Below are 25,694 nucleotides of genomic sequence, written 5' to 3' on the forward strand. Positions count from 1 at the left end.
CCATCTTGTCTCCTGTGCTATTCTAATAATATAATATAATGTAATATAATATATTGTATATACATATAATATTTATAATATAATGTAATGCAATATAATACTATTAATAATATGATATAATTATATATTTATATTACATGTAATATTACTAATAATATTACAATATAATGGTATAGTACAATATAGTAATATTTAATACTGATATTGTACTATGCCAGGAGTCCTCAAACTTTTTAAACAGAGGGCCAGGTCATAGTCCCTCAAACTGATGGAGGGCCGGATTATAAATTGAAAAAACAAACAAACATGAATTCCTATGCATACTGCACATATCTTATTTGTAGTGCAAAAAAACACTTTAAAACAATACAATAATTAAAATAAAGAACAATTACAAACATATTAGTATTTCAATGGGCTTGCTTTTGGCTGATGAGATAAGATTATTGTTGTTGTGTGCTTTCAAGTCATTTCAGACTTAGGTTGACATTGAGTGAGGGCCGGGTAAATGACCTTAGAGGGCCGTATCCGGCCCGCGGGCCTTAGTTTGAGGACCCCTGTACTATGCTAATAATATAATATATTGTATGTATATATACCTTGTAAGCCGCTCTGAGTCCCCTTCAGGGTTAGAAGGGCGGCATATAAATATTATTAATTAATAAATAAAATGAAAGCTCAGCCTGGCAACTGTGGCAAACCAAAATTAATAACTAAAGGTCCACATTTGTGCAACACACTGCAGTGACACACTAATGTGTCCCTGATACACAGCTTGGAAATGTCTGCTCTACATAGTAGATGCACCCATAGTCATGGATATTTACAGGAATTCCAAAGCATTTTGCCTTCAATTTGTATTTCCTTCTTTGTGTTTTCCCTTTGTTTCTTCCAAAGAAAAAAAGGGGGATAGAGGAGCTGACCAATACCTTTTAAGCGGTAGAAGCTTTCTATCCGGAAGCTTTCCTGGACTCCCCTCCACCCCTACACACCCAAACCCCACAAACCTCTCAGCCTGTTCTACTTTTTCTGATCCTCTCTTCAGCCACAGGAAGATGCTGAGAGGTGAAAGACCATGCTGGGGAGGGCGCCTGCAGGAATGACCTTTCCCACACCCTGCGTGCCCCTGTAAATCACACTCTGTTCAACCCATTAAGCAGCTGTTTGGAGGGCTAGGCAAAGTCCTAAATCTATAGGGAGAGCAGCGCATGAGAATGTTCCCAGCCACTTCCAGCTCACCTCACATGACTGACAGGTGCATGGAAGGGGACTGAGACAGCACTGTGGCAGGGCTTTCAACTGCTGCGAATTGCTTTCAGTTCCATTAATTGCTTAACTTTTGTACAATGAGGGTTTCCAATTGTATTTCTTTTAACTTTTGTAAACTACCCTGAGTCCTAGGAATGAGAAACAAATCACAAGAACGGCAGGAGGTAGGACAATGTGATGTGGCGGCAAAAAAAGCCAATGGGATTTTGGCCTGCATTAATAGGAGCATAGTGTCTAGATCAGTGTTTCTCAACCTGGGGGTCGGGACCCCTGAGGGGGTCGCGAAGGGGTGTCAGAGGGGTCACCAGACCATCAGAAAACACAGTATTTTCTGATGATCATGGGGATTTCATGTGGGAAGTTTGAGCCAATTCTATCATTGGTGGAGTTCAGAATGTTCTTTGATTGTAATGAACTATAAATCCCAGCAACTACAACTCCCAAATGTCAAGATCTATTTTCCCCAGACTCCACCAGTGTTCACATTTGGGCATATTGAGTATTCGTGCCAAGTTTGGTCCAGATCCACCATTGCATGAGTCCACAGTGCTCTCTGGATAAAGGTGAACTACAACTCCCAAACTCAAGGTCAATGCCCATCAAACTCTTCCAGTGTTTTCCATTGGTCATGGGAGCCAAGTTTGGTTCAAATCCATCGCTGGTGGAGTTCAGAATGCTCTTTGATTATAAGTGAATTATAAATCCCAGCATCTACAACTCCCAAATTACAAAATCAATCCTCCCCCAACCCCACTAGCATTCACATTTGGGTGTATTGGGTATCTGTGCCCAGTTTGGTCCAGTGAATGAAAATGCATCCTGCATATCAGATATTTACATTATCATTTATAACAGTAGTAAAATGACTGTTATGAAGTAGCAACAAAAACAATGTTATGGTTGGGGGTCACAACAACATGAGGGACTGTATTAAGGGGTCACGGCATTAGGAAGGTTGAGAACCATTGGTCTAGATCTAGGGAAGTAATGCTACCCCTCTATTCTGCTCTGGTTAGACCACACCTGGAATATTGTGTCCAATTCTGGGTACCACAATTCAAGAGAGATATTGACAAGTTGGAATGTGTCCAGAGGAGGGCGACTCAAATGATCAAGGGTCTGGAGAACAAACCCTATGAGGAGCGGCTTAAGGAGCTGGGCATGTTTAGCCTGAAGAAGAGAAGGCTGAGAGGAGATATGATAGCCATGTATAAATATGTGAGAGGAAGCCACAGGGAGGAGGGAACAAGCTTGTTTTCTGCTTCCTTGGAGACTAGGACGCATTATTTTGTTTTATTGCTGTTGCATGTTACGGGCATCGAATTGTGCCTTGGTTGTGTAAGCCGCCCTGAGGCCCCTTCGGGGTGAGAAGGGCGGGGTAAAAGTAAACCAAATAAATAAATAAACAATGGCTTCAAACTACAAGAGAGGAGATTCCATCTGAACATGAGGAAGAACTTCCTGACTGTGAGAGCTGTTCAGCTGTGGAACTCTCTGCCCCGGAGTGTGGTGGAGGCTCCTTCTTTGGAAGCTTTTAAACAGGGGCTGGATGGCCATCTGTCAGGGGTGATTTGAATGCAATATTCCTGCTTCTTGGCAGGGGGTTGGACTGGATGGCCCATGAGGTCTCTTCCAACTCTTTGATTCTATGATTCTATGACTTGTAGGGACTTATGTATCTGCAACTGAGCTATACTGGAGGCTTCATGAGGTTGCATATTGCCTATAGTCCACAGATTGTCCACATGTGATGAAGGGGTCACAGAATTGGTTAGATTTCTCATATGCAAACATAATGAGGGGGAATGGAAGATTGCAATATATTATTATGTCTCCCTTGCTATGCTTTGTATTTGTCTCAGTGTATTCATGCTTCATTCTGGGCTCTGCCACTGTATCCCTAGATTGGAAAGTCCCTGCATGAGAAACGGGAAGCTTCCCACCAGAGTGGAAATCATCTATCGGACAGATGGCAAGCTATTTAACCTCAGCAGACTGAAAGCCAAAACCAAGGTTACAAAAACATCTGTTATAGAACTCCAATATGCTGATAACAACATCATCTGTGCGCATTCAGAAGAAGACCTACAAGCCACTCTAACACCTTCGCAGAAGCATACGGGAAGCTCAGCCTAGAATCATAGAGTTGGAAGAGACCTCATGAGCCATCCAGTCCAACTCCCTGCCAAGAAGCAGGAATATTGCATTCAAAGCACCCCTGACAGATGGCCATCTAGCCTCTGTTTAAAAACCTCCAAAGAAGGAGCCTCCACCACACTCTGGGGCAGAGAGTTCCACTGCTGAATGGCTCTCACAGTCAGGAAGTTCTTCCTCATGTTCAGATGGAATCTCCTTTCTTGTAGTTTGAAGCCATTTTCCACGTCCTAGTCTCCAGGGAAGCAGAAAACAAGCTTGCTCCGTCCTCCCTGTGACTTCATTGAACCTGTCATTGAACATCAAAAAAACCAAGGTGCCCTTCCAGCAGTCACCAGCCAATCCCTCTCCAATGCCAGAAATACAGCGTAATGGTGTAAAATTAGAAAATGTTGATCATTTCCGCTACCTTGGCAGCCACCTCTCCACAAAAATCAACATTGACACTGAAATACAACCCTGCCTGAGCTCTGCAAGTGCAGCTTTTTTCCAAATGAAGCAGAGAGTGTTTAGGACCATAGGGATACCAAGGTGCTTGTTTATAAAGCTATTGTCCTCCCAACCCTGCTATACGCTTGCGAGACGTAGACTGTCTACAGACGTCACATGCAACTCCTTGAACGATTCCATCAGCGCTGCCTCCGGAAAATCCTGCAAATCTCTTAGGAAGACAAGTGGATAAATGTCAGTGTGCTGGAAGAAGCAAAGACCACCAACACTGAAGCGATGGTCCTCCACCATCAACTCCGCTGGACCAGCCACGTTGTCCGGATGCCCGAACACTGTCTCCCAAAGCAGTTGCTCTACTCCGAACTCAAGAACGGAAAACAGAATATTGGTGGACAGGAAAAGAGATTTAAAGATGGGCTCAAAGCCAACCTTAAAAACTCTGGCATAGACACTGAGAACTGGAAACCCTGGCCCTTGAGTGCTCCAGTTGGAGGTTAGCTGTGACCAACAGTGCTGTAGAATTTGAAGAGGCACGAATAGTGGGCAAAAGAGAGAAATGTGCCAATAGGAAGGCACATCAAGCCAACCCTGACTGGAACTGCTTTTCACCTGGCAGGGAACAGCTAGTTTTTATTTATATAGATAATATAATATAATGTAATATATTGTATATACATATAATATTTCTAATATTATAATGTAATACAATATAATACTAATAATATGATATTATAATTATATATTATATATTACATGTAATATTACTAATAATATTACAATATAATGGTATAGTGCAATATAGTTATATATAATACTAATATTGTACTATGCTAATAATATAGGAGCCCCCGGTGGCGCAGTGGGTTAAAGCAATGAGCTGCTGAGCTTGTTGATCGAAAGGTCGCAGGTTCGATTCCGGGGAGCGGCGTGAGCTTCCGCTGTCAGCCCTAGCTTCTGCCAACCTAGCAGTTCGAAAACATGCAAATGTGAGTAGATCAATAGGCGGGAAGGTAACGCCGCTCCATGCAGTCATGCCGGCCACATGACCTTGGAGGTGTCTATGGACAACGCTGGCTCTTCGGCTTAGAAATTGAGATGAGCACCACACCCCAGAGTCAGACATGACTGGACTTAATGTCAGGGGACTACCTTTACCTTTACCTAATAATATAATGTATTGTACATATATGTGTGTGTGTGTGTGTATTGTAAACCGCTCTGAGTCCCCTTCGGGGTGAGATGGGCAGCATATAAATGTCATAAATAAATAAATATGAACTACCATAGTGTAAGTGGCTTAAGTATTAGACTATGACTCTGGAAGTCAGGGTTTGATTCCCCTTTGACCACTGAAACCCACTTTCAGCCTCTGCAGAAGGCAAAGACAACCCTTCTCTGACTATATCTTGGCAAGAAAAAAAACATTTTTGGGTTGCCATAATTCATAAGTGACTCGAAGACACAACAATAAGGGTTACCTCTGTCAGATTCATTACATCCAGCAGACTGGCGGCCACCTTATTTGAAAATGTGGGTCAGAATTCCCCTGGTAGCAACACGGCTTAGCGATGACACTTCCGTCATTTCCAGGAAGCATTCTGGGCACATTTTCAAACTGAACGGCAGCCAAACAATCATAGCTATTTGGAAATGGAGCTGAAGTCTTGGCCTTGCCTCCGCAGCACCTGGTCTCACAACCAATAGAGGAATCTACCTGTGAGTAGCTGCTCATGCAGTGACTTCTGCACTGCAGACATCCATGCAAACCCTTGAGTATCTTGGGGCCCTTCCCCACAGCCATATAACCCGGAATATCAAGGCAGATAATCTATATAAATAAAAATGTAATGTTCGTTTGTGGGATTAACATAACTCAGAAACCACTGGTCAAATTGACATGAAATTTTGACACAATACACCTAACAGTCCAACGAGTGTCCATCACCCCTAAAAACACACGCAACCCTCCCCAGCAGAACAGACTTAAAACCCCCCAAAATACACCATATATACATATATACATACACTCATGCATACAGACATCCATACACACACACACATATATATATGCACAAGCACACACAAATATACACATGTACACACACATATACATATATATACATATATACATGTACACACATATACATATATATACATACATATATATATAAGCACACCCAAATATACACATGTACAAACACATATACATATATATACATATATATACATATACACATGCACACACAAATATACATATATACACACATATACACATGCATACATACATACATACATATATACATATACACATGCACACACATACATATACACATATATACATTCATACATACACGTATATATATGCACAAGCACACACAAATATACACATGTTCACACACATAATATATATAAACATATATACATATACACATGCATACACAAATATACTTCTGCCAACCTAGCAGTTCGAAAACATGCAAATGTGAGTAGATCAATAGGTACCGCTCCGGCGGGAAGGTAACGGCGCTCCATGCAGTCATGCCGGCCACATGACCTTGGAGGTGTCTACGGACAACGCTGGCTCTTCGGCTTAGAAATGGAGATGAGCACCATACCCCAGAGTCAGACATGACTGGACTTAATGTCAGGGGACTACCTTTTTTTTACACAAATATACATATATATATACATATACACATGCATACACAAATATAAATACACACACATATACACATGCACACATACATATACACATGCACACACACAAATATGCATATACACAAGCACACACATATACACAATATGCATATACACATATAAACACATTAATACACAAATATACACACACACATATATATACACCCATTTATATATATGCGAACACACATATATACACAAATATATACACACACATAAATACATATATATACACACAGACTGGGCCACAGCAACGCGTGGCAGGGGACAGCTAGTCCACAATATCTGCTTTGAACTGGATTAATGTGGATTTTATACAGCTGTGTGGAAGAGGCCTTGGAAGCAGGGCTAGATAGCCTACGTGACACTTGGCGTAGAACCACAAGCATAATTTTGCTCTCCAGTGATTGCACATAATGCATAAAGAGACCTTTTTCATGCCATTGGCCTTTACTTTCCTCTTTCCATACCTCTGTGTATTTGTGTGTGTGCTTGCTTGCTCGGACTAATACTTAATGCATTTATTAAAGTAGGCTTCAGTGCATGAAACCTCAAATACATTAAGCTAAAGCCTATATGCCTGAGCGCAGGTCGACTGAACAGGCAAATGGAGCTTACTTACAGGCAGATCATAAGGTGTCACTGGATTCCTACTAATATATTAACAAGATTTTGAAATTTGTCATAATGGAGAGAACGGCCTCCCTTTTGCACACAAGATTTATGGGGAAATAAAAACCACTGTTCCATTTCTTCTGCTACCAAGTTCAAACTCCTATAATACCCATGGAGAGCGGACCGGTTCACATGCTGTTGTGGGGAGATTATTTTTAGTAAAACCATAAAACATTATAATTGGATCCAGATTAAATGAAGCATAAAGCAGAACTGAATAAACCAAGAGGAAGACAATGGCAAGCCAACTCCGAGTAGTCCTTGACTTTAAAAAAAGCCCTGGTGACTTTACATTATATACTAGGACACGAAACAATGGCTTCAAACTACAAGAAAGGAGATTCCATTTGAACATGAGGAAGAACTTCCTGACTGTGAGAGCCGTTCAGCAGTGGAACTCTCTGCCCCGGAGTGTGGTGGAGGCTCCTTCTTTGGAAGCTTTTAAACAGAGGCTGGGTGGCCATCTCTCAGGGGTGATTTGAATGTAATATTCCGGGGTACAAATATTTGAAATAAATAAATAAATGTACCCATTTTTCCCCAGTCTCACTTTCTGTTGACAATGTTATTCTTGTGTGCCTTCAGATCATCTCCAGCCTATGACAATCCGAAAGTGAACCTATCATATAGTTTTCTTGGCAAGATTTGTTCGGGAAGGGGTTTGCTTTTGCCTTCCTCTGAGGTCCCTTCTTCACTGCCATAGAATCCAGATTATCAATCCACATTATTTGTTTTGAACTGAATTATATGAGTCTACATCTTGTTGATGGGAAGCTTTCCACCGGAGTGGAAATCATCTATCGGACAGATGGCAAGCTATTTAACCTCAGCAGATTGAAAGCCAAAACCAAGGTTACAACAACATCTGTTATAGAACTCCAGTATGCAGATGACAAGGTTGTCTGTGCGCGTTCAGAAGAAGATCTACAAGCCACTCAAAACATCTTTGCAGAAGCATACGAGAAGCTCGGCCTGTCACTGAACATCAAGAAAACCAAAGTGCTCTTCCAGCAGTCAACAGCCAATCTCTCTCCAATGCCAGAAATACTTAGCTTAATGGTGTAACATTAGAAAATGTTGATCATTTCCGCTACCTTGGCAGCCACCTCTCCACAAAAGTCAACATTGACACTGAAATACAACACTGCCTGAGCTCTGCAAGCGCAGCAATTTTCCAAATGAAGCAGAGAGTGTTTGAGGACCGGGACATCCGTAGGGAGACCAAGGTGCTTGTTTATAATGCTATTGTCCTCCCAACCCTGCTCTATGCCTGCAAGACGTGGACTATCTACTGACATCACATGAAACTTCTGGAATGATTCCATCAGCATTGCCTCCGAAAAATCCTGCAAATCTCTTGGGAAGACAAGCAGACAAATGTCAGCGAGCTGGAAGAAGCAAAGACCACCAGCATTGAAGCGATGGTCCTCCGCCATCAACTCTGCTGGACCAGCCATGTTGTCTGGATGCCCCACCACCATTTCCCAAAGCAGTTGCTCTACTCCGAACTCAAAAACGGAAAATGGAATGTTGGAGGACAGGAAAAGAGATTTAAATATGGGCTCAAAGCCAACCTTTAAAAGGTTCTTGTGGGTTTTTTTCGGGCTATAGGGCCATGTTCTAGAGGCATTTCTCCTGACGTTTTGGCTGCATCTATGGCAAGCCTCCTCAGAGGTAGTGAGGTCTGTTGGAATTAGGACAATGGGTTTATATATCTGTGGAATGGCTGGGGTGGGGCAAAGAGATCTTCCCTGCTGGAGCTAGGTGTGAATGTTTCAACTGACCACCTTGATTAGCATTTGAAGGCCTGGCTGAGCCTGGGAAAATCTTTTGTTGAGAGGTGTTACGATGTGCCTGGTTGTTTCCTCTCTGCTGTTTTGCTGTTGTAATTTTAGAGTTTTTAAATACTGGTAGCCAGATTTTGTTCATTTTCATGGTCTCTTCCTTACTGTTGAAATTCCAACAGACCTCACTATCTCTGAGGATGCTTGCCATAGATGCAGGCGAAATGTCAGGGGAAATGCCTCTAGAACATGGCCCTATAGCCTGAAAAAACCCACAAGAACCTAGTGATTCCAGCCATGAAAGCCTTCGACAATACATTCAACCTTTAAAACTCTGGCATAAACACCAAGAATTGGGAAGCCTGGCCCTTGAGCGCTCCAGCTGGAGGTCAGCTGTGACCAGCAGTGCTGTAGAATTTGAAGAGGCATGATTGGAGGGTGAAAGAGAGAAACGTGCCAAGAGGAAGGTGCGACAAGCCAACCCCTACCAGGACCGCCTTCCACCTGGAAACCAATGCCCTCACTGTGGGAGAAGATGTAGTTCAAGAATAGGGCTCCACAGTCACCTACGGACCCACCACCAGTATACCGATCTTGGAAGATAATCCTGCTCAGACAACGATGGATCGCCTAAGAAAGATGAGTCTACACTGCTATATAATCCAGTTCAGAGGAAATCATCTGGCACTGAAAGAATGTGGCTTGCCCAGGGTCAGCAAGTGACTTCCGTGGCTGAACGGATTCAAACTCCAGAGCGTAATCCAACGCTAAAACACTACACAATGTTGGTTCTTTGTTTTCCAAACTCATTTCTACGTCAGGAAATAATGATGTGATATAGTCCCGAGAAGACTACACAAAGAAAAGCAGCATTATCGTAGAGAAATCTAGACTGGAGCTCTGACTCTTCTATTTCATTTTCGTAAGCAAGAATCTGTTTTCATATAGAAAAGCACTCACCCGTAAGTGAGCACCCATAGGTGGTGTGTAACCGGACTCAGGTTGACTTCCTTATCTGATGTGAGTGAAAACTAGGTCAAAACCAACCAGGGAATTAGGATTCCATGCCCATGTTAAACCCACCTTTGTTTTTCATTCTCAAAAGGCAGAAGCAAAATTCTCTCCCTCTGAATTTCCTTAACTGGGAAGGAAATTGTTTTGCCTCGTGTATTTATACCTCTTAAAATAGCCAGAGAACATGATAAATTAATTCAGTTTCAGAAACTTCCTAGAAATCCTAGATCAAAGTGATGATAAAGCAGGGTGTTTTTCAGAATAGGTCAAAAGTCTTTTTCCTCTTATTTACAGACAATCCCATCACCCTGTGCTGAACCTGGGATGATGGGGCTGTCTAGGGTCCCTTCTACACTGCCATATAAAACCCATCTTATCGGCTTTAAACTGGATTATATGACAGTGTAGACCAATGATTCTCAACCTGGGGGTCGCAAGGGTGTGTCAGAGGGGTCGCCAAAGACCATCAGAAAAAATAGTATTTTCTGTTGGTCATGGGGGTTCTGTGTGGGAAGTTTGGTCCAATTCTATCGTTGGTGGGGTTCAGAATGTTATTTTATTGTGGGTGAACTATAAATCCTAGCAACTACAACTCCCAAAATGTAAAGATCTATTTTCTTCAAAGTACTCCAGTGTTCACATTTGTGCATATTGCGTATTCATGCCAAGTTTGGTCCGGATTCATAATTGTTTGAGTCCGCAGTGCTCTCTGGATGGAGGTGAACTACAACTCCAAAAATTCATGGTCAATGTCCACCAGGCCCTCCCAGTATTTTCTCTTGGTCATGAGAGTTCTGTGTGCCAAATTTGGTTCAATTCCATCGTTGGTGGTGTTCAGAATGGTCTTTGATTGTAGGTGAACTACAAATCCCAGTGACTACAAATCCCAAATGACAAAATCAAAAATACCACATTAAAAAGTATCTATCTTCCTTCGCTCAGCCTTCCCTATGGTCCAGCTCTCACATCCATAGGTTACTTCAGGGATTACCATTGCTTTAACTATGCGAATCTTCTTGCCAGTGTGATGTCCCTACTCTTCACTATTTTATCGAGATTGGACATTGCTCTCCTCCAAAAAAATAACTTATAGTAATTATAGTAACTTATAATAATTTTCTTTAACCCGTATTGATAAAATTTTTAGATGTCTTTGTCTCCATAATTGTTGCCACTCTGTTTCATTTATTTTTATCCCCAAATCTTCTTCCCAGACCTCCTGGAGGATGTTGTTTTTTGTTTTTCCTTCCTTTCTTTCAATTATCTTATATACTTTACTAGTTATTAAAATTTCATGCTCCTCTACAGCTCTTCCATTTTGTATTATTTGTTCAGATTGGTTAAACTTACTTCTGTTTTTATTATTTTTTACCCAAGTGAATGTTTTGATGCTTTACCATCCTCGTGGGAGGCTTCTCTCATGTCCCCGCATGGGGAGCTGGAGCTGACAGAGGGAGCTCATCCACACTCCCCCCTGGATTTGCACCTCAAACCTGTCGGTCTTCAGTCCTGCTGGCACAAGGGGGCTCCAGATAATGTGGATTATCTGCTTTGATGATTTGGATTATATGGTAGTGCAGAAGGGGCCTGATTCTCTGAGCAGTTCTGAACTTTTAGCAGCTCTCTCTTTCGCAATTAACCACTACTTTAGCAATCTCTTACAACAGAAACCCACAAGAGAAGTTATTTCATGAACCGGCCCGGTCCTACCAACAAGCAGAGTAAGAGATATTTCGTGAGACAGAACGAAACTGCATTTGGGGCCTCTGGGTAAATAAAGCCAGCCATGTTGTAGGAAAAATACACCAGTCTTGATGAAAAAACAAGAAAATACCCCAAGAGCTAAATGTTTGCCAACCAGTGTAAAAAAATTGCAGTGGTTGGGAGGGAGAGATGAGAAAGGAGTTTGTAGGAAATTGAAGGCCCCCTCCTTGGTTTTCTGGGTCTCCTCTCTTATAGGTCTCCTCTCTGTAGTTGATGGGAAGCTTCCCACTGAAGTGGAAATCATCTACCGGACAGATGGCAAGCTATTTAACCTCAGCAGACTGAAAGCCAAAACCAAGGTTGCAACAACATTTGTTATATAAATCCAATATGCTGATGACAACGTCGTCTGTGCGCATTCAGAAGAAGGCCATTCTAAAACACCTTTGCAGAAGCATACCAGAAGCTCGGCCTGTCATTAAACATCGAGAAACCCAAGGTGCTCTTCCAGCAGTCACTGGCCAATCCCTCTCCAATGCCAGAAATACAGCTTAATGGTGTAACATTAGAAAATGCTGACCATTTCCGCTACTTGGCAGCCACTTCTCCATCAAAGTCAACATTGACACTGAAATTCAACACCGCCTGAGCTCTGCGAGTGCAGCATTTTTCCGAATGAAGCAGAGAGTGTTTGAGGACCGGGACATCCGTAGGGAGACCAAGGTGCTTGTTTATAAAGCTCTTGTCCTCCCAACCCTGCTATACGCCTGTGGAACATGGACTGTCTACAGACGTCACATGCAACCCCTTAGATCTTCGGGGGAGGCCCTCCTTCCACCCCTACCAATCTCACAAGCTCGTCTTGTGGGCACAAGGGAGAGAGCCTTCTCTCCTGTAGCTCCCCGACTTTGGAACTCATTACCTGGAGAGATCAGGAAAGCCCCTTCTCTAGAAACGTTCAAAAAGAACCTTAAAACCTGGCTCTTCCGCTGCGCCTTTGGCAAGTACGTGCACAATATGACATCATTGCACCCCTCATGCTCTTCCCACTGGAACACACGCCCTCCAAATGGGAAGTTTAGCTTCACAACTATGTATGTTCCCTGCAGATAACTTGCTCCTATTTTTATCTCATTAGAGTCTTATAATCATTTTTATTCTGGACATGTGGTGCGTCCATTGTTATTGATGATGTTGTTTATTGTTTATGCTCTGGTTTTATTTTGTTGTAATATGTTGTCCGGGCTTCGCCACATGTAAGCTGCTTTGAGTCCCCATTGGGAAAATGGTGGCGGGGTATAAATAAAAATTATTATTATTATTATTATTATTATTATTATTATTATTAAGGCAAGGAGATCTTTCCTCTCATTAACCAGAGTCATCTGACCCTTCTGGCATCTGTAGGGGTCTGTCGGAAATTCAAGTACTTCTCCTTGGTTCTCCACACTTCCCTCTTATAGACAAATGCCCCTGAAAATAGATGGGGGTAGGAGTCTCAAGGTAGCACTCAGCCAACCATGTCTAGCCCACCAATGGTACTGTCTTGGAGTAAACCACAACTTCGAAATTGCCACATGTGATAGAGGTATGATGCATGCCATAAGCCTGTCGTGACATTTTCTGTGGCCTTCCAGATTACTTCATTTGACTTCATGGCGAGAGTTGGGATACGGTCATGCCCGGAAGGCTGCAGTTTGTTCAGTTTCATCAGGTAGGTTTGCATGTTAGGTCCCTTCTACACTGCTCTATATCCCAGGATCTTATCCCAGATTGTATGCTTGTCCGCTATGCCCTGCCTCACGTACAGAGGAAAAATTGGAGGCTACAGACAATGCTATTGCTGTCACCCGTTTTTGGTCAAAAGATATTTAGCTACCTGCGCTCCTACTAATTTTTATCGGTTTTATACTAATTTATGCAATGCTTTTGATACGAAATAAATAAATCCCAGATTATCTACTCTGAACTGAGGGCCCTTCCACACAACCATATAACCCAGAATATCAAGGCAGGTAGTCCACAATATCTACTTTGAACTGGGTTATCTGAGTCTGCACTGCCATATAATCTAGTTAAAAGCAGATGATGTGGGATTTTATACAGCTGTGTGGAAGGGGCCTGAGTCTCCACTGCCAGATAATCTGGGATCAGATCCTGGGATATTGGGCTGTGTAGAAGGGATTTTAGATACAAGGCTTTGTGGAGAGGACGTGTGTTTTTAATATTTAATAATTAAATATTATTTATTAATATTTAATTCTTAAATATTATCGCAGCCTGACAGTCCCTGTGGCTGTGGGTAATATTTTTCCCAACCCCACAACCACGGGGACTGTCGGGCTGCGATTCCCATCATCCCTGGGTCCATGTGGTTGATCGAAAAGCGATGTGAGTTGTCACTCATGAACAACCTGGAGAGCCAAATGTGGGTTAAGAACTAACCACTATGTGAGAAAATTCTAGTTGGCAATCTGTATCTATGAATTCCCTGGATGAGGCTGGTATGGCCCTCTCTCCATTACACCCCTTCCTTATGCCATAGACAGCGTTTCTCAACCTGGGGGTCGGGACCCCTAGGGGGGTCGCGAGGGGGTGTCAGAGGGGTCGCCAAAGACAATTAGAAAACACAGTATTTTCTGTTGGTCGTGGGGGTTCCGTGTGGGAAGTTTGGCCCAATTCTATCATTGGTGGAGTTCTGAACACTCTTTGATTATAGGTGAACTATAAATCCCAGCCACTACAACTCCCAAATGTCAAGGTCTATCTTCCCTAAACTGCACCAGTGTCCACATTTGGTCATATTGAGTATTCATGCCAAGTTTGGTCCAGATGCATCAGTGCTCTCTGGATGTAGGTAAACTATAACTCCAAAACCCAAGGTCAATGCTCACCAAACCCTTCCAGAATTTGTTCTTGGTCATGGGAGCTCTGTGTCCCAAGTTTGGTTCAATTCCATCATTGGTGGTGTTCAGAATGCTCTTTGATATTGTAGGTGAACTATAAATCCCAGCAACTACAACTCCCAAATGACAGAGTCAATCCTCCCCTCAACCACACCAGTATTCAAATTTGGGCGTATCGAGTATTTGTGCCAAATGAATAAAAATACATCCTCCATATCAGATATTTACAAGATGATTCATGACAGGAGCAAAATTATAGTTGCGAAGTAGCAATGAAAATAATATTATTGTTGGGGGTCACCACAACATAAGGAACTGTACTAAGGGGTTGCGGCATTAGGAAGGTTGAAAACCACTGCCATAGAATCATAGAATAATAAAGTTGGAGGAGACCACATGGATCATCTCTAATCCAGCCCCATGCCATGCAGAAAACACACAATCAAAGTATCCCTGACAGATGGCCATCTAACCTCTGTTTAAAAGTTTCCAAGGAAGGAGCTTCCACCACATTCACAGGCAGAGAGTTTCACTGTTGAACAGCTTGTAGGATCAGGAAGTTCTTCATAATGTTCAGGTGGAATCTCCTTTCCTGTAATTTGAACCCATTGCTCTGAGGCCTAATTTCAAGGGCAGCAGAAAACAAGTCGCTCCTCTTCCTTATGACACCCTTTCACATATTTATACATGACAATCATGTCTCTCAACCTTTTCTTCTACACAGTGCTTCACAACTTGGGGGTCAGGACCGCTGGGGGGGGAGGAGTCGCGAGGGGATGTCAGAGGGGTCGCCAAAGACCATCAGAAAACAGTATTTGCTGTTGATCATGGGGGTTCTGTGTGGGAAATTTGGCCCAATTCTATCCTTGGTGCTGTTTGATTGTAGGGGAACTATAAATCTCAGTAATTACAACTCCCAAGTGTCAAGGTCTATTTTCCTCAAACTCCACCAGTGTTCACATTTGGGCATATTGAATATACATGCCAAGTTTGATCCAGATCCATCATTGTTTGAGTCCACAGTGCTCTCTGGATGTAGGTAAACTACAACTCCAAAACGCAAAGTCAATGCCCAACACACCCTTTCGGTATTTTCTGTTGGCCATGGCAGTTCTGTGTGCCAAATTTGGTTCCGTTCCATCGTTGGTAGAGTTCAGAATGCTCTTTGACTATAGGTGAACTATAAATCCCAGCAACTACAACTCTCAAATGACAAAATCAAACCCCACCAGTATTCAAATGTGGGTGTCCTGGGTATTTGTGCCAAATTTGGTCCAGTGAATGAAAATACATCCTGCATATCAGATATTTACATTACAATTCATAATAGTAGCAAAATTACAGTTACAAAATAGCAACAAAAATAATTTTATGGTTGGGGGTCACCGCCATATGAGGAAGTATATTAAGGGTCCGCGGTATTCGGAAGGTTGAGAAACACTGTTCTACAAGCTAAACATGCCCAGTTCTTTAAGCCACACCTCATAGGGCTTATCAAAGTCTTAATGAAGAGCAAAGTGAGTTCAGTAATTTTCTGGTTTGCATTTAAACCAGGAAGGCAGCATACTATTTGCTTTATATTTGAGAGGAGTATTATTGATATCAAACAACACACATCCCTCCATAAATCAATAAAACACATGGGATCCTGTATCCATGGGTCTGGCTTAGTTATCCACAGGCCTCAATATCCATGGACATCCCTAAGGCAGTGTTTCTCAACCTGGGGGTCGGGGCCCCTGGGGGGGGGGTCGTGAGAGGGTGTCAGAGGGGTCACCAAAGACCATCAGGAAACACAGTATTTTCTACTGGTCATGGGAGTTCTATGTGGAAAGTTTGGCCCAATTCGGTCATTGGTGGGGTTCAGGATGCTCTTTGATTGTAGGTGAACTATAAATCCCAGCCACTACAACTTCAAAATGCCAAGATATATTTTCCCCAAACTCCACCAGTGCTCATATTTGGGCATATTGAGTATCTGTGTCAAGTTTGGTCCAGATCCATCATTATTTGAGTACACAGTGCTCTCTGGATGTAGGTGAACTACAACTCCAAAATTCAAGGTCAATGCCCACCCACCAAACCCTTCCAGTATTTTCTGTTGGTCATGGGAGTTTTGTGTGCCAAGGTCGGTTCAACTCCATCCTTGGTGGAGTTCAGAATCGTCTTTGCTTGTAGGTGAACCTTAAATCCCAGGAATTACAACTCCAAAATGTCAAAATGCACCCCCACCCCCCGCCGAACCCACCAGTATTCAAATTTGGATATAGCAGGTATTTGTCCAGTGAATTTGGTCCAGTGAATGAAGATACATCCTGCATATCAGATATTTACGTTACGATTCATAACAAAATTACAGTAGCAACGAAAGTAATGTTATGGTTGGGGGTCACCACCACATGAGGAACTGTATTAAGGGGTCACGGCATTAGGAAGGTTGAGAAACACTGCTCTAGAGATTCATGGTCTCTAGAACTTTAATCATTTTAGTTGCCTTCCTCTGGACACCCTCCAGCTTATCAATATCTCTTTTGAACTGTGGTGCCCAGTATTACAGGTGAGGCCTAACCAAAGCAGAATGCACCATGACTTACCTCAACTCTAGACACTAGACTCCTTTTGATGCAGCCCAAAATCCTATTGGCTTTTTAAGCTGCTGCATCACACTATCAGCTCAGGTTCAACTTGTTGTCCACAAAACTCTTTCTGACATGGACTGTTGTCGAGCCAGGCGTCACCCATCCTGTAGCTTTGCATTTCATTTTCTTTCTGCCTAAGTGGAGTATCTTACATTGGTCCTTGTTGCCATTCCTTTTGTTAGTTTTGGCCCAGCTCTCCAATCTGTAAGAGTCATTTCGAATTCCTATCCTCTGGAGTATTAGCCTTCCCTATCAATGTCATCGTAGAATCACAGACCTCATGGGCCATCCAGTCCAACCCCCTGCCAAGAAGCAGGAAAATTGCACTCAAAGCACCCCCGATAGATGGCCATCCAGCCTCTGTTTAAAAGCCTCCAAAGAAGGAGCCTCCACTACACTCCAGGGCAGAGAGTTCCACTGCTGAACGGCTCTCACAGTCAGGAAGTTCTTCCTCATGTTCAGATGGAATCTCCTTTCTTGTAGTTTGAAGCCATTGTTCCGCGTCCTAGTCTCCAGGGCATCAGAAAACAAGCTTGCTCCCTCCTCCCCATGACTTCCTCTCACAGTGCTGCATAGATGCAGGCAAAACGTCAGGAGAGAATGCCTCTAGACCATGGCCATACAGCCCGAAAAAACCTACAACAACCCAGTGCTGGTTTTGACCTATAAAGCTCTATACCAGTGGTTCTCAACCTGTGGGTCCCCAGATGTTTTGTCCTTCAACTCCCAGAAATCCTAATAGCTGGTAAACTAGGCCAAAATACCTGGGGACCCACAGGTTGAGAAGCACTGCTCTATACGGTTCTGGCCCAGCTTATTTGTCCAATCGCATCTGCCTCTACGTCCCACCTCGTAACTTAAGATCATCCGGGTAATCCCTGCTCTCGCTCCCACCAACATCACAAATGCGGCTGGTGGGGACAAGAGACAGGGCCTTTTCGTTGGTGGCCCCCTGCCTGTGGAACACGCTTCCGAGCAAGATACGATCAATCCCATCCCTCCCGGCTTTCAAGAAGAAAGTAAAATCATGACTATGGTACCAGGCTTTCGGTCAGCAGACATAAATTAGCACTTTAGTGGAAATGGATTGGAAAGGCGATTTACACGAGGATACGATTCTATTTGGTAACAAATGTTTTTATATTGTTTGATTAATGGCTTATGTATTTTATGTAGTTTATGTATTTTAATGGTTTGATGGTTTGTTTAATGGTTATTATATTAATTGTTCATGTAACGGCATTGAATTGCTGCCTATGTAAGCCGTCCTGAGTTCCCCTTTTGGGGTAGAGAAGAGATGGGATATAAATACCAGAAATAAATAAATAAATAATATTTATACATGGCTATCATGTCTGCCTTGGTTAGACCACACCTGGAATATTGTGTCCAATTCTAGGCACCACAACTGAAGAGAGATATTGACAGGCTGGAATGTGTCCAGAAGAGTGCGACTAAAGTGATCAAGGGTCTGGAGAACAAGCCCTATGAGGAGCGGCTTAAAGAGCTGGGCATGTTTACCCCAAAGAAGAGAAGGCTGAGAGGAGACATGATAGCCATGTATAAATATATGAGAGGAAGTCACAGGGAGGAGGGAGCAAGCTTGTTTTCTGCTTCCTTGGAGACTAGGACGCAAAACAATGGCTTCAAACTACAAGAAAGGAGACTCCATGGGAATATTAGGAAGAACTTCATGACTGTGAGAGCCGTTCAGCAGTGGAACTCTCTGCCCTGGAGTGTGGTAGAGGCAGAGGCGGCCCTAGGTAATTTTTAACGGTAAGCAAACAATATTTTGCCCCCCCCCCCCCCTCAACCAATCACTGCTATATATTTTCTGTTCGTCATGGGAGTCCTGTGTGCCATATTTGATTCAATTCCATCACTGATGGAATTCAGAATGCTCTTTGATTGTAGGTGAACTATACATCCCAGTAACTACAACTCGCATATGTCAAGGTCTATTTTCCCCCCAAGAGCACCTCAAGAGCGCCCCTGGGCAAAATCAACTATACTGCAAATGCTTACTTTGCGTAACGGGTTGAGCCGCCCCTGGGCAGAGGCTCCTTCTTTGGAAGCTTTTAAACAAAGGCTGGATGGCCATCTGTCGGGGGTGCTTTGAATGCAATATTCCTGCTTCTTGGCAGGGGGTTGGACTAGATGGCTCATGAGGTCTCTTCCAACTCTATGAGTCTCCTCTCAGCCTTCTCTACTTCAGGCTACATATGCTCAGCTCTTTGAGCCGCTCCTCATAGGGCTTGTTCTCCAGACCCTTGATCATTTGAGTCGCTCTCCTCTGGACGCATTCCAGCTTGTCAACATCTCTCTTCAATTGTGGTGCCCAGAACTGGACACAATATTCCAGGTGTGGTCTAACCAAGGCAGACATGATAGCCATGTATAAATATGTGAGAGGAAGCCACAGGGAGGAGGGAGCAAGCTTGTTTTCCGCTTCCCTGGAGACTAGGACACGGAACAATGGCTTCAAACTTCAAGAAAGGAGATTCCATCTGAACATGAGGAAGAACTTCCTGACTGTGAGAGCCGTTCAACAGTGGAACTCTCTGCCCCGGAGTGTGGTGGTGGCTCCTTCTTTGGAGGCTTAAACAGAGGCTGGATGGCCATCTGTCGGGGTTGCTTTGAATGCAATATTCCTGCTTCTTGGCAGGGGGTTGGACTGTATGGCCCGTGAGGTCTCTTCCAACTCTATGATTCTCCTCTCAGCCTTCTCTACTTCAGGCTACACATGCCCAGCTCTTTAAGCCACTCCTCATAGGGCTTGTTCTCCAGACCCTCGATCATTTGAGTCGCTCTCCTCTGGACGCATTCCAGCTTGTCAACATCTCTCTTCAATTGTGGTGCCCAGAATTGGACACATGGCTATCATATCTCCTCTCAGCCTTCTCTTCTTCAGGCTACACATGCCCAGCTCTTTGAGCCGCTCCTCATAGGGCTTGTTCTCCAGACCCTTGATCATTTGAGTCGCTCTCCTCTGGACGCATTCCAGCTTGTCAACATCTCTCTTCAATTGTGGTGCCCAGAATTGGACACATGGCTATCATGTCTCCTCTCAGCCTTCTCTTCTTCAGGCTAAGCATGCCCAGCTCTTTGAGCCGCTCCTCATAGGGCTTGTTCTCCAGACCCTTGATCATTTGAGTCGCTCTCCTCTGGACACATTCCAGCTTGTCAACATCTCTCTGCAATTGTGGTGCCCAGAATTGGACACAATATTCCAGGTGTGGTCAACAGAGGGGTACCATGACTTCCCTGGATGTAGGCAAGTCAAGCCCATTCCATCATGACCCTCCTGGCATCAATGCCATTGAGTCCCATCCCTTACCATATAGAGGGACATGGGAGGGGGGGATCTTCTCCTTAGAGAGCCCTCCCCTCCATCTCTCATGTGAAAGAAGGATGGGCAGGAAAGGAGATCAGGGAGATTCTCTTTCCTTTGCAACAATGCTTCCTATGGGAGAGATTGGGAGGGGGGGAGGAGAGGAAGGGGCGTCCGTGGGCGGGGTGGGGGGGCTTAACGGGGGGAAAGGGGCGCTGCCTCTGGCAGCGCCCCTTTCCCCCCGTTAAGCCCCCCCACCCCGCCCACGGATGCCCCTTCCTCTCCTCCCCCCCCCTCCCCAAACAAACGCTTTCCCTTCCCAAGAATGGGTTGGGGGCTCTCCCTCCTCCCCTTTCCCTCCCTTCCCTGACTCACCCAAGGGGTCTGCTCCCTCGCAGAAGCCCCCCAAGCAGGGCTGGCTTTCTCCTCCTCCGTGGCTCCCCAAAGCCAGGCACAGACAGCCCGATCCGCGAGGTTGGAGGGAGCTTCCCTTTGGCCTCGGCACACAAAGCGCAGCTCTGCCCCTTCTTCCTCCTCCTCCTCCTCCTCCTCCTCCTCCTGGCCACCTCCTTTGTGTGCATGCGCGCGCAGCCCCTTCAGCAGCCCCTCGGCTTCCCATTCTTTTCCTCTCTTGTCCCTTTCAATCCCTGCCTCTCCCCACTTCTCTGAAACAGGCAAATGAGGAAAGAAAAGGGGGTTAGAGTTTGACAAGGTCTTCCAAAGCTTCTCTGCCAAATAGAAGTGGTATCTCAGCCAAAACTACCAAATAGAAGTGGTGTCTCAGCCCCCCACCCACCCAACAGTCGACCCCTAGCTGCATCTGTCCTACACTATGGACCAAACAGATTCCTGTTGTAGATGTGTGTCGTTGCACAACACAGTCATTCAGTTTCACCAGCAAGTCCAGCAGTGATATTCAACTCTTTCTAAGACAGTGGTTTTCAACCTTCCTAATGCCTTGCACCAGGCATGTAAGGGGGGGGGGGCTTTGGGGTCTTCACCCCCCCCCCCAAAATTCTCATGGTGGTCCGCGAGAAGGCCTTACTGGTGCATTATTTAAACTGTTATGTTTATTCATATCATGATCTGATCACCATACTCAATATATCCCATATGCATGGGGGTATTGGGGTAACGATACAAAAGGTTTGCTAGGGTAGACCCTCTTTCACTCAGACTCAGCCCGCCCCCCCCCCCCCCCCGAATCAAACTCAGCCCTTCCCGAATCAAAATCCTGGCTACGGGCCTGCCGTGACCCCTTAATACAGTCCCTCATGTTGTGGTGACCCCCAACCATAACATTGTTTTTGTTGCTACTTCATAACAGTCATTTTACTACTGTTATAAATCATAATGTACGAGGGGTATTTTTTAAGTAAGGTCCGTTTTGTTGTAGACACTAGTAGTCCGCGCATATACCACAACGAGCGTGTGCGTCGTGTACCGGCATGCCTCGGGAACAACTGTGCTCGGTTTCCGCTCTGTAGCTAACCTGTACGGTTCTGTTCTGTGCTTTAAAAATGTTTAAGACTATCAACTCACCCTCCGCATGTGAGGTTCGCTCAGTGATACGGTTTTTGTCAGCAAGGAACCTGCCTGCTGCAGAAATCCATCGACAGATTTGTGAAGTGTACGGTGATACTGTTATGAGTGAAAGCAAAGTGCGTAAGTGGGTACGACAATTCAAAGACGGCCGTGACAACGTCCATGATGATGAGGACCGCTCCGGTCGCCCTTCTTTGATTACAGACGGCAGTGAACTCTTGGTTATCGGAGCAGGCGGCAAGTTTTTATGAAGAGGGTATTTTAAAATTGGTTCAGAGGTATGATAAGTGTTTGAACAAACTTGGCAACTATGTCGAAAAATAGAGTGAAGTATGTACTTTCTGAAAATAAATTTACTTTTTTGAAATAAACTTTCGTTGTGTACTTATGTTCCAACGGACCTTACTTAAAAAATACCCCTCGTAAATATTAGATATGCAAGATGTATTTTCATTCACTGGACCAAACTGGACACAAATACACAATGCACCCACATGTAAATGCTAGTGGGGTTTGGGGAGGATTGATTTTGTAATTTGGGAGTTATAGTTGCTGGGATTTATAGTTCACCTACAATCAAAGAGCATTCTGAACTCCACCAGCGATGGATTTGAACCTAATTTGCCACACAGAACTCCCATGACCAATGGAAAACACTGGAAAGGTTTGGTAGGTATTGACCTTGAGTTTGGGAATTGTAGTTCACCTATATCCAGAGAGCACTGTGGACTCACGCAATGGTGGATCTGGACCAAGCTTGGCACAAATACTCAATATGCGCAAATGTGAACACTGGTGGAGCCTGGGGAAAAAAGACCTTGACTTTTGGAAGTTGTAGTTACTGGGATTTATAGTTCATCACAATCAAAGAACATTCTGAGCTGCACCAACGATGGAATTGGCTCAAACTTCCCACATGGAATCCCCATGACCATCAGAAAATACTGTGTTTTCTGATGGTCTTTGGCGACCCCTCTGACACCCCTTCACGACCCCCTCAAGGGTCCCGACCCCCAGGTTGAGAAACACTGTTCTAAGAGATAGTGTCATGTATCATGTTCTGCAGTTGTTGGTGGTTGGTGGTGGTAGGCCTAGCAGTTGGTGATGGAAGGGTTAATGTAAGTCATCAGATGGAACCAAACTCCTGAAGGACCAAAAATCAATTGCACTACGTTGGAAAGAACACTACCAAGGCCTCCTGAACCGCAGCTCCAATGTGGCCAAAGAGGTTCTTTCACAAATCCCGCAACAACAAACCAGGGATGAGCTTGCAGCACTGCCTAGTTTGGAAGAAGTCAGCAATGCCATCAGCCAACAAAAAAATAACAAAGCCAGCGGACCTGATGGGACCCTTGCTGAAATCTTTAAAGAGGGATGACCTGAGCTGACACAACAACTCCACCAGCTCATAGAAAAAGTGTGGGTGACCGAGAAAATCCCAGCAGATTTCAAGGATGCCACTATCATCACCCTCTTCAAAAAAGGGGAAAGAACAGACTGCGGAAGCTATCAAGGTATCTCCCATCTAACCTCCACTGGGAAAATCCTTGCAAGAATCCTTGCAAACCACCTTCTACCCCTTTCAACTGACCACCTTTTATTTATTATTTATTTATTTATTATTTGAACTTATATGCCGCCACTCCCCTTGGGCTCGAAGCGGCTTACAAGACTGGCTAAAATCTAACAAAATTTAAAAGCAATTTAAAACAATATAAAAACAGCAATATCAAACATTAAAAGCCTGTCGAAACAGGTATGTCTTACATGCCCTGCGGAAAGCTGGTAAGTCCCGCAAGGCACGGACTTCAGGTGGTAGAGTATTCCAGAGTGATGGTGCCACTGCTGTGAAGGCTCTGCGTCTGGTTGAAACATTCACACCTAGGTCCAACAGATAATAGTCCTTTGCCTCAGCCTGGTCATTCCATAGATATATAAACCCATTTTCCTAGTTCCAACAGACCTCACTACCTCTGAGGATGCTTGCCATAGATGCAGGCGAAACGTCAGGAGAAAATGCCTCTAGAACATGGGCATATAGCCCAAAAAAATCTACAACAACGCAGTGATTCCAGCCATGAAAGCCTTCGACAATAGATAAATGGGACTTAGAGCAAACCAAACCTGAACTCTCCATATAAGAAAAAAATACTAAACTGGAACTGTCATACTTTGGATACATCATGTGATAACATTACTAATTAGGAAAGAGTAAAGTGGAAGCCAGTAGGAAAAGAGGAAGAGTGCACTAGAGGTGAATAAACTAATTCAAGGAAGTCATGCCCTCGGAAGTCTCTAATTCATAGTGCTATTCTAAGGCAAAGCTTATTTATTTATCGTGTCAGGAGCAACCAGACAGTTGCATTACATTTTTAACAAAACAAACAAATAAGCAGACAAAACACAGAGTTTGCAATCTTGGGAGTTCATTAAATGTCCTTTGACCAGTATCTGGCCACTTGGAGTGCCTCTGGTGTTACTATAAGAAGTTCCTCCATTGTGCATGTAGCAGGGCTCAGATTGCATTGCAGCAGGTGGTCTGTAGTTTGCTCCTCTCCACACTTGCATGTTGTGGATTCCACTTTATAGCCCCATTTCTGAAGGTTGGCTCTGCATCTCGTGGTGCCAGAGCGCAGTCTGTTCAGTGCCTTCCAAGTTGCCCAGTTTTCTGTGTGCACAGGGGGGAGTCTCTCATTTGGTATCAGCCATTGATTGAGGTTCTGGGTTTGAGCCTGCCACTTTTGGACTCTCACTTGCTGGGGTGTTCCAGCGAGTGTCTCTGTAGATCTTAGAAAACTATTTCTTGATTTAAGTCGTTGACGTGCTGGCTGATACCCAAACAGGGGATGAGCTGGAGATGTCACTGCCTTGGTCCTTTCACTATTGGCTGCTAGTTTTCGGCGGATGTCAGGTGGTGCAATGCCAGCTAAGCAGTGTAATTTCTCCAGTGGTGTAAGGTGCAGACACCCCGTGATAATGCAGCATGTCTCATTAAGAGCCACATCCACTGTTTTAGTGTGGTGGGATGTGTTCCACACTAGGCATGCATACTCAGCAGCAGAGTAGCATAGAGCAAGGGCAGATGTCTTCACTGTGTCTGGTTGTGATCCCCAGGTTGTACCAGTCAGCTTTCGTATGATATTGTTTCTAGCACCCACTTTTTGCTTGATATTCAGGCAGTGCTTCTTGTAGGTCAGGGCACAGTCGAGAGTGACTCCCAGGTATTTAGGTGAGCTGCAATGTTCCAGTGGGATTCCTTCCAGGTGATCCTCGGAGTTCAGGATGTTTGTCTGTTCTTAAGATGAAAAGCACATGTCTGTGTTTTAGATGGGTTGGGGATCAGCTGGTTTTCCCTGTAGTAGGCGGTAAGGGCACCTAGAGCTTCGGAGAGCTTCTACCATCTCAAAGCTCCCTGCTTGAGCAGTAATGGCACAATCATCAGCATAGATAAAGCTCTTTGTCCCTTCTGGCAGTGGCTGGTCATTTGTGTAGATGTTGAACATGGATGGAGCAAGCACGCTCCACT

The 25,694-nt window shown here is 44.1% G+C and overlaps 1 protein-coding gene across 1 annotated transcript in view; it reads right to left on the reverse strand.

Moving 5' to 3' along the window:
• The window catches only part of LIMD2 (LIM domain containing 2), a 53,799-nt gene extending 32,616 nt beyond the window's left edge, over positions 1-21,183 (reverse strand). The window contains exon 1 of the mRNA XM_060781319.2: positions 20,999-21,183. The gene's annotated coding sequence lies outside the window, so the exon portion shown is untranslated. The remainder of the gene's footprint in view (positions 1-20,998) is intronic.
• Positions 21,184-25,694: the final 4,511 nt, after the last annotated feature.

The sequence above is a fragment of the Anolis sagrei genome, chromosome 6 (assembly GCF_037176765.1).
Source record: "Anolis sagrei isolate rAnoSag1 chromosome 6, rAnoSag1.mat, whole genome shotgun sequence".
NCBI lineage: Eukaryota > Metazoa > Chordata > Lepidosauria > Squamata > Dactyloidae > Anolis > Anolis sagrei.